Consider the following 10,618-nt stretch of genomic DNA (forward strand, 5'->3'; position numbering starts at 1 on the left):
CCCCAACCCTCTATTACTTTATATAATCCCCAATGTTGATTGCTGACGTGGTATTATTTTCTTTTTTTGAAATTTTTTTTAAAATTTTTTTCTTTGTTAGAATGGCACCATCTATTCTTTTTCTCTCTTCTCTCTCTCTTTCCCCACCCGACGCCCTCTTATCCTCCCTTCCCATCCCACCCAATGTCCTCTCATGCTCCCAACCCTCTTCCTATCCGACGTCCCCTCATCTCCCTCACCCTTCTTCTATTCGACGTTCATTTATCTTCTCCCCCACCCCGAAACCCGACATCCCCTCATCTTCTCCTCTATCCCACCAATGTCCTCATCTCCCCACCTATGTCCCTCATTTCTCCCATCCTCCTCTATCCGACGTCCTTTTATCTACCCCCCTCCCAAACCAAGTCCATTTATCTCTCCGTCCCCCCCCCCCCCCCCCACCCACCCCCCCTCTCTCTATAAAAAAAAAAAAAAAAAAATAATCGGAGCTTGCTCTTTGCCCGTCCGCCTATCTCCCCCCTCTATCTCTTTTTGTCCCATTCACATGTCCTCTCCGCCATGCTCTCGAGGCTTGATCACTCATAGAAATCGATCAATTTGAGCCCCAAGATACTGGTGAGCTTTGTTTTCCTCTAAATTTTCATAGAAGAGTGCAAGGAGCGCAGCGGTGATTGCAGATGCAATCATCATGGCGGCCATCTCCTAAAAAAAAAAATAAAAAAAAAATAATCGGAGCTTGCTCTTTGCCCGTCCGCCTATCTCCCCCCTCTATCTCTTTTTGTCCCATTCACATGTCCTCTCCGCCATGCTCTCGAGGCTTGATCACTCATACAAATCGATCAATTTGAGCCCCAAGATACTGGTGGGCTTAAATTTTCATAGAAGAGTGCAAGGAGCGCAGCGGCGATTGCGAATGCGATCATCATGGCAGCGGAAGCCGCAACCATGGCCATGGCGAAGAGGTGAGGGACTTCACGAAGAAGGTATGGAGCATGACTGGGGCGCCCTACGGCTGCTTTCCAAGAAGAGATCTTGGCGCTAGGTGAGTCGCACATTCGATTTTTGGTAGGGTCCCAAACTAGGGTTTCAAGTCTCTATCTATTTTTCGACTAAGGTTTTCAGAATGGGATGGTTTTTGCGACATATTTTTCGTTTAATTCTTCAATTTTTTGGGGCTATCTCTTTCTCCTCTATAAATTGTAGCCTTGAAAAGCTTTGTTTTGAGAGTCATGCCTAGGCTTTTGGCGCTTGGATTGTTTAGTTTGGTTTTATGTTATTATGTGACTTTTTTTACTTTTGTTTTTGTTGCAGATGTTTCAATGAATAAGCAATAGGGCTACTTGGTGTATCGGATTCTTTCATGCTCAACGTCCGTGACCATCCAGTATACTAGCTTGAAGAATCGGCTATTATCGTCGTGCCCGACGAGATCGATCCCGTTCTACGTAGACTTGAATCAACCGGGGACTTCACCGATCTACCTTTTGAAGCTATTCTTCGTGGATCAGAAAGGATTGTTGCATGGTAATTTAGTTCTTTCTTATTTGGATGGTAATTTAGATTAAAATCCATGTTGGAATTTGACAAGATATCATGAGTTTGTGTGGTATGTTGCAGATGTTATTCAAGTTCTCTGTGAATCGAACTCCTGATTCGTAGAGTGAAAGTCTCGACCACGACAGATGGGAGAGTCGTCGATCTTTTTTTTACAACCGATGAAATGTGAGTGTCTAATTTTTCGTTATTGTACTTTTTGCTCATGAGCAAACTTAATTACAAATGCTCATGTTTCCATATTTGATTTTTTCTAAATTTTTATTACTTTGATGTTGATACGAGGAGTTGAAAACCAAGGATGACCACTCCTACCGATCGCTACTTTCTTGAGAAGAAGTAAGAATTGTAAATTTTTACTATAATTTATATCCGCCGCATTGTGCGGGTTGTTACACTAGTTTATTTTAACTAACAATACGCAGTGCAGTTGACTATAAGAGATTGATAACTGATACGCGAGATCTCAAATTCCAAACTTAATTGCTTCATATTTTAGGTTGAGTTTATTTTTTAAAAAATAAACAAAATAGATAGCTCACTACTTTTCTCTCAGAACAAAAAGCTATTTATTTTACATGTGCATCAAATATTGTGTTAAAGAACTATAGTCTAAACTCTTGAGTAAGGGCTTTTTTTGCATTTAGTCTCATGACAAATTTTTATTTTAAAAATAGCCATGTCAAAATTTAATTTGCAAAAATGGCCCTGGGCTTGCCACGCAGGCGCCACGTTAGCGCCACGCGGGCGGGACCAAGGCCAATGTGTTAAGTTAAATACGGTGAACCATTCACCTTGTTTAGACACGGTGAATGGTTCACCGTGTTTAGTATGTATATTTTGTATATTGAAGAAAGAGGAATATAGAATAGGGATGTCAATAGGTATGGATATCCGAAATATTATCCGAATACAAATCCGAATAAATTATATATATATATATATATATATATATATATATATATATATATATATATACATAATTTATTTTTATTTATTTATACAATATATAAAATATTTAACCGCTGGATGAAGATCTAAGGAACGGTTAAATATTTTATATATTGTATAAATAAATAAAAATAAATTATGTATATGTAACGCCCCGGGACCCGGCATAGGCCCTGCCCGGTACGTGCCCAGACCCGCCATATGCCTGCACATATAAGGCGTCTACAACAAAGAGATATGACGATAAGAATAAACAATAACTACGATATCAGAGCAAGTATACAGCTAAGTTCCATCAACAAGCGGAAATATAAAGGAAAGAAAAGAGACAAAACCACTAGAATGTAAAAGAACTAATATATCATAACCTCAAGATACAACAGTAGGGTGGTCTCTATAATAAAGTACAAAAACTCTCACAACCTCTCCAAAAGAAAACAAAAGAGAGGTAGACCACCTGTCACGCCCCGAGCACGATCCTTTTTGGCCGGTTCGAGAGCGTCAAACAGACGCCGAACGGACAGAGCTTCCCCTGTCCGCCCAAGGCTCAATACTAGTATCAATAGAGTACAAATTTGCATAAGCGGAAGCATACACAATGGCTTGCACGAGGGCAAGCAATAGCCAAGGTGAAAGAATTAACCATTCAGTATACAAGTAATATGACTAAATTTAAATCACATACATGTATCCAACTATAATCAAGTTCTGTCACATTCTTGTATCATTTCTTTTTACATCTCATTTCTCCCAAAATATAACTTTTGACATTTAAAGTAAATATTCTTTACATCATTCATTAAAGCAAGTTCATAATACTAAAATCATCAAATACAAAAGATGATAGTAAAGGTTGTGCAACTACAAAATGAAATCCATCTCGGACGGTCTCTACCTAGGGCATCGGGCGCGATGCCCTTACCGCGATCATCTGCCGGCTCGCTCGGTCCCGGCTGTGTGGAAATAGTGGGGTGAGAACTACAACAAAGTTCCCAGTGGGTTCGGCAACCAACCACGCCGACTATCCCACTAGGTCTAATCAGGCATAATAGAAGAAAGAATAGATAATAACCAACTAACAAATGCAGCTAATATGCCTGAACAATAAATAAAATTATGCTCGATAGAATGCTCATGATGAATGCAAGATTAACTTTTCATTACCCAATCTCATGGCTAGCCCGTAGATTTTGCCCTCACAAACTCACCAACCCAAATCCCTATTGTCGGGGAGATAACCGCTACAACCCGACGGGACCGCCCTCTGGGGAGATAACCGCTACGACCCAGTGATGACAACTCCGGAGCACATCGCCCGAGAGGGAGCTACCGCCCTCGAGCAAGGACTATTAGGTGAGTACGATCAATCCTTAACTTTAAGGATTTTAAGTTCAATCCATTCCTTGACTTCAAGGAGAACCATGTACATATGACCCTTAATTCTAAGGTGTTTATGTCATAATGTCACTACTTGTTCTTATTCTTTGTCAATGATGCCACACTTGTTTTCTAAGTCCTCTAGACTCATCAATGTCACTTGCTAAATCTATGTCAACATGTCACATTTGTTTACTAACCCTTCTAGGTTCTTGTCCCTTGTCATGCATATATAGGGTTACCAATTCTCATTCATTTACTACTATTTCTCAAGCATTAGAACTCATATCATGCAAAGAAAATTTACAATTAACCCTACTATGCAACATGCTCAATATAAATACATATGCTCAAATATGACGCTTTAGACATAAAGGGATTTCCGATGTCCTTGGAATGCACCACCCACCTTAGATGGTCACAAGGATGCTACGGTGAATTTCTTGGAATTTTTGAAGCCCTAGTCCGCGTGCTGCGGCTATCTGTACGGAAAATGACGTTTTTGTTAATAACTTTGCGTACACTCGTCGGATTGTCGAACCGAGCGTTCCAACGCGTTTAAAATACCCTCAATTAGGTTTCTACATGATCAAAATAGATCAAAACCCAACTTGGGCAAAACCCCTCTTTGGGATGCCCTAACATGTTATTTTTGCATTTCTCCGAGATTGATCTCATTCCTAAGCAAAAGATAGCTTAGATTCACATGGGAAGCTCTCTAATAAGGTTTCTAAGCTTTTAGAACCATCCCTAGGGCATCTACTTTGAGCCCTAGTGATCCACCATGAGAGGGGTCTAAGAAATCCATGTTTTTCATGGAGTCATGGTCCTTAGAGGATTTCCTCACTTGTAGAGAGATCAAAACCCAAAAATCTAAGGTCTAAACCCAAACCCTAAACTCATTTTTGCATAAGGACTCACCTTTGCCCAAGCTCCACCAAAGCCTACTTGTTGGAGAGCTTCTAGGACCACCAAAGCCACCAAAATCCACTTCTCCAAGCTCTTCTCCACCTTCTCCAAGCTCTAGGGCTTGCTTTCTAGAGAGAGAAAGAGAGGAAAATGAGAGAGAGGGTGAAATGGGTGTTGGCTGTGAGGGGAAGGGGTATTGGGCTATTAACATGTTGTAACATTTGCCAAAAAACCCTCCCAATCTTTATATTTTGCAGCAGACCTCGTTTTGCTGTCGGGCCCAAAGTGTACCGGTACACTTTTTCGTGTCACCGGTTTCAGCATGTGTAACCGGTGACAGGTCGCTTGCTGTACCGGTACACATTGCTCCAGACCTGATTTTGAATCCGTTTCGATTCTATTTTGCGCCGATCGATGCCAAAACCCTTCTAATACTTCTAGAACTCATTTTTAACCCTCCCAACAGTGTTGGTAGGTTAATTGGAACTCGCCCAATTAATCCATTCGCGCACTTTAGTCAGTTTGCCTAAAGTTCGTCATTTTCTATCTATATTTCAATACGTTACACCACCTATCGCCAAATCCCTCGATAGCTTGCTCGAGGCGAAACCTTTTTCGCGATCCCGAGCCTCTCCCGATGTGGAAAGCTCTGAAAGAAAACATAAAACAGACGGTATGAGAACTATAATTTATAGTTCCCAGTGGGCAATTACTAACCTGCACCAACTGCACCACTAGGCCCAAAAGAGAGCAGATAGGGTTAATAGAAATTAACCGCGGTAAATAAAGCATAATGATAAAATGCTACACTACTATGCCACAAGTATGCAGAATGTCAACATGGAGTACATCTACTCTACATGATCCAGTATGCCACTACTTAAACAAGTATGCTATGATGCAACAAATAATACTATGAAGTATGATAAATGTCCAAAGCCAACTACATATCTAGTATGTACTATCATGGCAACCAAGTATACTACAATGCAATAAGCGATACCGTCAAGTGTACTATATATCTCAATGTTCAACCCTGTGCCATAGCATGTCAAGAAATCCAACTACTATAACCTGTCTAGTAGTGATTATCAACTTGTTGTTTAATATTCCGTTTCAATTTCATTTAGGACCTACATAGGTGAGGTCTAGCTTGTGCCGCCTAAGTGCCAGTGGTAGCTCCAGCATTCCCACCCTAGGAATGAGTCTGACCCTCCAGGCTCCGTAGGCTACTCGATACGCACGAGCGAATATAGGTCGCGTAGGCTAACTCCGGAGTGCCGGCTTGTAGGGAGCGACCCGTACAAGCATGTGCGAAAGAGCACAAATGGCAAGCAAGCATGATCATCATCTCAAGTACCCAATCATCATGTCTCTAACATGGTAACAGTCACTTGCAACCCAAGGGCCTAGTACTAGTCTCAAAGTGAAGGTTTAACCGTTCAATAATTTCGATGACAATGACCTTAGCTTTACTGAGTCCAAATCCCAATGTGAAGTTCCAACATTTACTATGTTTAGTGTCTCTTTATGACACTTAACATTGCTATATTCTAATCACATTTCACATTCTATGTCTCTTTATGACATTAGCTTGTTCTATCAATAATAGATTAATACACATGCTCTCTAGCGTGTTCTCATATTGCAACATGCACATTCTATCCAATGCAAATATTAACTTAGCATAAATCTCATAATAAAAATATGCACAAGCAATTCACATAACCATCAAGTCTAATGCTGCTTTATGACATTAGCTTACCAAGTCCATACCTAGTCCAAGCCTAATACCGCTTTATGACATTAGCTTACTGTTTGTATACACTCTAACCTATCTCACTTAATGACGATATGTCCAACCATGTCAAGCATGCATTCTAAGTCCAAGAGTGTAATCTATATGCCATATGCACCATATGCAACATGATCTCAATCAAATGTAAGAATGCTAATCATAGGCCCCTAGCCCAACATGAAAACTCTCTACTATATAGGGGCCAAATATACATTATATACAACGTGTGCATTTTAAGCATTCTAAAATTCTCAAATATTCCATCTAGTAAGAATATGCATGCATTTCCACTTTACGATAAATAAAAACCGTTATATGAGAAGTTTATCTCATTTTGGTGAGGCCAAACCCACCAAAATCGAAACCTTCGTTTTGCCGAACGGAGGTATCCACTAGCTTCCTAGTACCCTAGAAACATCAAAAGTAGGGTCACCCAAACGAAACGAAGAGCCAATAGCTCAATCATCAACCATTTAGGAAAAAGGGTCAAAACTCACCTCAAGAGAAAAATCTCTTCTAAAGCTCCAAAGGAAAGCTAGAATCCTTCCAATCCAAGCCCAAGGCAAGTTCTAAACCAAAGAATCTAGCTCCAAAAGCCCTAAATCAAAAATCCCCAAATCAAACCCTAAATCCTCAATTCTAGGGTTTCAAAACCAAAATTATGCAAAACATGAATCTAATGAGAGAATCATGTTACTAACCTCTCATGAAGCCTCAAACAAGGTTCAAAATCTACTAGGGTTGAAGATCTCTCCTCAAACAAGCTCAACTCCAAGCTCCCAAGCTTCTCCTATGGTGGAAAAGCCTCCAACAAGCAAAAAGAGAGGAAATGAGGGAATTAAACCTCAAAAATCTCAACCAAAAGAAAGAAAAAGAAAGAGGGGAAGGGGAGAGCTCCCTCACCTTCTTCTCCACTGCTGGCAAGCCCAGGAAACACCAAGGGGCTTGAGGTAGCAATATAGAGTTGCTACAAAAGCAAAAACACCCCTACAGTTCAAACTGCTCAAAATCTGTCTGCTTTTACCGGTACACGGGCCCTTGTACCGGTACAAGCCCCACGAAAATCTCAACCCGAGGCTCGGGTTGAGGGGTTCAGCGGCTCTGTACCGGTACAAGCCGGTGTCTGTACCGGTACAACNGAGGAGCCGCAACAAGTTATCCATCTACTTACATAATCACTTTTCTATTCTTTTTCTCTTTTTTTTTTGTTCATCTATTTCCTTTTCTTAATTAGTATATAGCTTGTTCTTTTTCTTTAGGGTGGAGGATACAATTGTTATTGTATGGACCTGGCCTATGGACTTGGTCGCAATAGCCGTACTACTTGCCTCGATGGAGATGGAGATTAAGATTAAGAGAAAATTAATGTTATGTACAGCTGCAACTATTTTACATGCATGTTAAATAAGAAATCGAAGAAATTCGAGAACACACACATATATATATATATATATATATATATATATATATATATATATATATATATATATATATATATATAATTTATTCGGGTTTGAGTTCGGATAATATTTCGGATATCCATACTTATTGACATCCCTACTCTCTATTCCTCTTTTCAACATATACAATGTACGTAGTAAACACGGTGAACCATTTACCGTGTTTAGATACGGTGAATGGTTCACCGTGTTTAACTTAACACATTAGCCCTGGCCCCACCCGCGTGGCGCTGACGTGGCGCCTGCGTGGCAGGCGCTGACGTGGACCATTTTTGCAAACTAAATTTTAAGAAGACTATTTTTAAAATAAAAATTTGCCAGGGGGCTATATGCAAAAAAACCTCTTGAGTAATGCCATACATTTTCCATAATATTTTGCCTAGCTTTTATAATAAGATTGTTCTTATTAATCGATCTTATATAGTGTACGGCTGCATGTTGAAACTGTTACATAATTTCATCCGTTACCATAAAAAACATAATGTTCATTTTAACGAGAAACCAGTTGAGCACGTAATCTCCATAAGAATATTATTGCAAAGAAAATTTTTATTGTTGAGAGAGAAACTTATTACCATATTTGTTTATTTTCATAATTGTAGCCTCTAATTTTTTTTTACCTTGAGTGTAAAATTTATTTATTGTTTTTGTTTCTACATGTAAATGTTTAAAATTTGAAATTATTTTTTGGTCTTAGTTATTTATTTGTTTTGTTTTCATATATAAACGTTTAAAAAAAAAATGTCGACTCTTTAAGCTATTCCTTTGGCCTTTTTTGTTCACTTCTTTGAATAAGAATGTAGTTCCAGCCCATTTACTGTTAATAGCTAACTAATTAAATTATGAAATTTTCTTAAACTTTAAGTCTAATTAACTATAAAACACTAAAATTACAAATATTAGAAGTTGAAGAATATTAACAAAAAAAAAAAATTAAAAGTTGATGGTCTATTTAAAAATAAAAATACGATAAATATTGCATCAATTTGTGAACCAAATTATATGAGAAAAAAAAATAAGTAATTTTATTTGGATGGTCTATTTCAGTTTGGTTTAGTTGAAGCTAAAATTACAAAAATTAGAAGTTGAAGAATATTAAAAAAAAAATAAAATTGATGGTCTATTTCAAAATACGAATATAATAAATATTGCACCAATTTGTGTTTCATAAACCAAACTGTGGACAGAAAAAAAAAAAAAAATTAAGTTCATTACTTTATTTAGGGTTTAGGATTTAGGGTTTAGAGTTTTTAGGGTTTAGGGTTAGGGTTTAATTCAGGTTTAGGGTTTGAATAAACAACTTGAATTCATAATTTGAAATTAAATTCAAATTGAATCAGAATTAATTCAAATATGAAACAAACAATTGATTCAGTATTCAAATACAAAGTTCAAATTAAAAACTTAAATTTAAGTTTAAATATAAACTTAAGAACTTAATGCTTGTATTCAGATACATATTGTGTAGCTTAAACTTAAAAGTTTAAATTTAAATTTAAAGTTTGCAATGTAAAATTAAATTTATGATTCAAATTTAAGTTGAAAAATGGAAATTTAAAATCCCAGATAGAAATCAAAATTAAAACTAAAACACCACCCTTGTCCCAATGATCTCAACCTTTACATCAAGTGTTCATTTTTTATTACCTTTTCACAGTAAAAATTTGAATCAAATCAGGTTACAATTTTTTTTTTTTGTTTTTTTGGTGCCATGACATGTACAAATTTGAAATGGTGATTGAATTCCATCGTTAAATTTCACCAAAATGTCAGACTCTTTTAAAAATTGGTTTCGAAATTTTAGTTGGCAATATGTAAATTACATGTATAAATTCAATTATTAGTTGACAAATTAAGATTCAAGATTTAAAGTTAAAATTGAATATATAACACAAAAGCAATTTTGTATTTTTAAATTCAATTTTAAATTTAGTTTTAAATAAATAACTTAAGACTTAAATTAATCTAAAAAATTAGTTGAATTAAATATATTATGTGGTATTAGATCTCCCAAGTTGTGTAAATAGGAAGCAGAAATATTTGAATTTTGAATTAAGACATATAAGGTAACTAATAAAATGATTAAAAATTTTCTTCCCTGCAGTAGGAACATTTTGGAAAGAAATTTTTTAAGGATATCATATAAATAAATAATCTAAATTCCCTTTTAAATCTAAAAAAACACTGTAAACAACTGCAATTAATACCAGAGTACCCTTTAATAAGGTTTCGTTCGCACAGCAGCTCAAAATTGTACTGCTAACAATTCTTTTTATCAAGTCCAATAGATTTGAAATAATAATAATAATAATAATAAGGTTATTCTTTTCAGCAAACATAATCTGATGGGGAATTAATAATCTTCAATTTATTCCTAACTGAAATTTAATTAATGTTCAAAACAGAGGACAAAGTTTTAATGATATTATTTTGCACACCAAACCCACATAGGAGATTTTTTTTTATTAACAAAGTTTTTAAAAATATTAAAATAATAAAAATTATTTTGCAAAAATATTACTTATAAAACTATGCACATAAAGGTGAATGAAATACTGCTTTCTAAATA

This window comes from Ananas comosus, linkage group 14 (assembly GCF_001540865.1).
Source record: "Ananas comosus cultivar F153 linkage group 14, ASM154086v1, whole genome shotgun sequence".
In the NCBI taxonomy this organism is placed as follows: domain Eukaryota; kingdom Viridiplantae; phylum Streptophyta; class Magnoliopsida; order Poales; family Bromeliaceae; genus Ananas; species Ananas comosus.